Genomic DNA, 4,300 nt, shown 5'->3' with positions numbered 1-4,300 from the left:
CGATTTGGACAACTCTTTGACCCGATAAAATTTCTGTATTTTTGAAAATAGAATAAACGTATAATAGGCGAATAAGTCGATATTTCCGATTGAATTATGAACTTTTTTCTAGCCAAGCTATACCAAAAATTCTTTTTGTTTTACACTCTACTTACAAAGGGGATACTTTATACCAAGTTTGGTTCAATTTGGACAACTCCTTGACCCGATGAAATTTATATTTTTGAAAAAATAGAATAAGCGAATAAGTCGAAATTTCCGTATGAAATACTAACTTTTTTCCTAGGCAAGCTATACCAAAAATTTCTTCTGTTTTACATTTTAGGTACACATGGGATAGTCCATACCAAGTTTGATTCGATTTGGACAACTCTTTGATCCGATAAAATTTATATGTTTTTGAAAATAGAATAAACGTATAATAAGCGAATAAGTCGATATTTCCGATTGAAATATGAACTTTTTTCTAGACAAGCTATACCAATTTTTTTTTGGTTTAAAATCTATTTACCAAGGGGATACTCTATAGTTTCAATTTGGACAACTCCTTGACCCAATGAAATTTCTACATTTTGGAAAATAGAATAAGCGAAAAAGTCGATATTTTCGATTGAAATAAGATTTTTTTTCTAGATAAGTTAGGCGCAGCATTCATTTTGCATTACAACCTAAATAGTACTTGTGGTCTGGGATATCAATTTGATTCGATTTGAACAACTCCTTGAACCGATCAAAAAGACTATATATTTCAAAATGAAATATTGGAAATTATCGCAAATTTCCGTACGAAAAACTAAGTTTTTTCTAGACAAGCTATACCAAAAATTCTTTTATTTTACACTCTATCTACAAAGGGGATACTTTATACCAATTTTGGTTCAATTTGGACAACTCCTTGACCCGAAAAAATTTCTAAATTTTTGAAAATATAATAAGCGTATAACAAGCGAATAAGTCCAAATTTCCGTATGAAATACTATATTTTTTCCTAGCCAAGCTATACCAAAAATTTCTTCTGTTTTAGACGGTAGGTAGATCTGGGATACTCCATACCGGGTTCGGTTGGATTTGAATAACTCCTTGACCCGATGAAAAAGACCTATTTTTAAATATACCTATTCAAAATTATTCGAAATAAAAGGAAATTTCCGTATGAAATACTAACTTTTTTCCCAGGCAAGCTATACCAAAAATTTCTTCTGTTTTGAAATCTAGGTAGACGTGAGATACTCCATACCGGGTTTTGTTCAATTTGGACAACTGCTTGACCAGATAAAATTTCTATATTTTTGAAAAAATAATAAGCGTATAATAAGCGAATAAGTCCAAATTTCCGTATGAAATACTACCTTTTCTCCTATTCAAGCTATACCAACAATTTCTTCTGTTTTTGAGGGTAGGTGGAGATATGTTTTTGAGATACTCCATACCGGGTTTGGTTGGATTTGAATAACTCCTTGACCCGTTGAAAAAGACCCGTTTCTTTCACTTCGAACTTGCACTGAAGTTCGATGTTTTCCAGAACCGTTTGTCTCTATTTGTGCTTCTTCGGTCTTCTTCTCTTCGCTCTCCCTTGAAAGCTAAAAACCCTTCGTGCCCGAATGCTATCCTAAATAGTCACATTTCAAACATAATCAGATAAGGCCAATCTTCATCTTTATCATCAACATAGAATTACCACTTCTCTTTGAGAAATTGGCGTAGTTTATCTACTGCCATATACAGTGTCGAGCACGATTGCAGATCACCAATCTGCTTGTACTCTTTGAGGACATTCACAAAGTTCAAAACATTAACTGAGAAACTGATCAGACCTGTTGAGTCGTGTGGTTTCACCTGACTTGCTTTGCGAAGACTCTCCAGTTGCGCATCAATGATGACATGAGGCCTTCCAAATTTCCTCTCCTGAATACTCCATGCAGAACCATAGTCCTGTCCAGAATAGCCCATTCCAGAGATTGCTGACCTTGCCTTGCCTGTCAGTAGAGTCTTCAGATGGCTCATCTTCTCTGAGTCTGGTATTGGTCGTTGATCCACTGTAGCAATGAACATACTAGACCACTCCGGCCATTCGAGAGGGTTTCCGTCGAAGTTGTTCAACTTCAGCTTTGGTAGGTTACTATTACCTGATAAGCCAGTGTTGTATCGTAGACCACCTCTGGGGAAAACGTCTCGGTCTTCAACACTTGAGGATCGGTCTCGTGAACTGCGATATCGTGAGAGGTGACTATAAAACCTGTTCACTTTAGGTGTTACTTCGACGGGAGCTTTTGATCGTTCTGGCGTTAGAAGGTTGATGATCCTGCTGGCCCAGTCTGAGACATCTTTCTTCTTCGGGGTCCAGTTGAAGAGTGATTTGTCTCGAGCATCATTTGATTGGGAACGAACATCGTCATTCTCTAAGGCTGTTTCCTTCACTTTGCGCTTTAGCTCACGTTCTAGCCCACTGCTTGGTTTCCTGTTCCTTAATTTGCATTTCCAGCTCTATCTTCCTCCACTTGATCCTTGCTTGTTCCAGTCGCATCTTGCCTCCAAACATCGAATTTCTTCATCCTTTCCTCGCGCCTTTGCTTTGCTGAAGATGTTTCAGAAACATTCTCCGTCTCTTGGCAACTTGCTGTTGCTCCATTTTGCACTGTTTGGGCAACTGGGTGGTCCGTTGGGTAGTTGTTGTTACTCTCGCTGTAGTTCATTGCTGGGGTTGCGTTGCATTGCTGTGCATTCATTGTTGTTTGCGTACCTTTGCTTATATATGCAAGCCAATGATAGTCCAAACTTGTTTTGCATTTCCTTGCTTATTTCAGATGTTCTTCAACAAAATTAGCTTGATAGGGCACAAGCTTGTTTTGACGCTGCAGATGCTTGGGTGTTTCTTCTTCTAGAAGGTGAACAGTCTGTTGGTAGAGGACCTTTAGTTTGTTGGGGCGATCTGAATCTTCAATTATTTTATAGCCAATCCCTGTTTTAGTCTTAACTTCTTCCACTAAATCTTGGAACTTCTTGTCGTACTTTTGCGCTGTTGATTGAAGCCCCTCTCTGTGGGTTGTGCGTAAATTGTCTGGTTGCTGTTTGCTTTGCTTGTTCCTTTTAAACGAGGTAAACTCTTCAAAGTGTTTTGTGAATTGCACTCCCACCTTTCGCTCTGCCTCACTGGCGATGCGCTATTGTTTCGTTTGATTTTCTTTGGGGGTTGCCTTTGGCACTCTCCTCATCAACTTGGACAGCAGTTTGCAATCAATTGTCCAGGTCGGGGGACCGAATGTAATGGCTGCTCTCCTATCAAAGTCAAGGAAAACTTTACACCGCCCAGTTCGTTTCAGCGGTTTCAAATCTGTCCGGATATTGTGTTTCTGGAGTTAACTTTTCCGAACTGTGTTAGCCGCTATTCTTTAGAATGCCATTGCTTTATTCGATACTCAAAAATTTCAAATAACTTCTTGTTCAGCTTTGTCGAATAACAAATAGCTTTGCTTCAATTAAGCAAAAATCCAAAATTTCAAAAAATCAATTAGTCTCAAATTAGAGTTTTTTTAACGATATCTCCTAAACCACAGGTATTAGTGAAATAAAATTTCACTGGGTTATAAACGTTAGGTAGGCCTACTATCTGATGTTAAAATAAGCAACACTGAGTAAACTGCGTTGGTGGGGCTACCTTTTATATTTATACCCAATCTTAATACATGGGTGAAATGCAAAATTTTGTATATTTTTGTAACCAAGTTCTCAGATTTACCAATCGAGAAACTGGAATCAGCCTAGGCAACTGGTAAAAGAATGAAACAAGATTTACAGTTTATCTGCTCTGTAATTCTACTTGTTAGAACTTCGTTCCGCAATGTGAAAATTTGAGATTTTGAAAGTCAATTCTATTTTCAATAAGTCAGAGATAAGTTAGGCTGTACAATCACTAAGACGATCTACAGAAACAAGACACAGTAATAAATATTTTACCGCTCAAGAAAGTGTGCTTCAATACGCACTGAATGTCAGCTTAATTAACAAAATTGACCAGTTTCAACTGATTTTTGGTAGTTTTTCAAGCTCTATTTATACTGCCGTACATGTCAAAATTGCATCTCTGATTGGTTGTAGATTACCGTGTCGTAAAATTCGCTGAATACCTTGTGTTTGGGGTTCGGGATACCTTATACGGTGCCCCGCACTCTCTGAATTGGTATGGAAATTGCAAAATTCATCGAATCTGGCTTAGCGAGTTGGGCATCTCTTACTCTGTTTGAGCTAAATTTGTGTGATTGTGAACACTTGAATACGCGGCAATAATAGCGTAATTCGAATT

The sequence above is a fragment of the Convolutriloba macropyga genome, chromosome 14, assembly GCF_964194025.1.
Source record: "Convolutriloba macropyga chromosome 14, txConMacr16.3, whole genome shotgun sequence".
Lineage (NCBI taxonomy): Eukaryota > Metazoa > Xenacoelomorpha > Acoela > Convolutidae > Convolutriloba > Convolutriloba macropyga.
Note: the sequence above shows the minus strand (reverse complement) of the source record.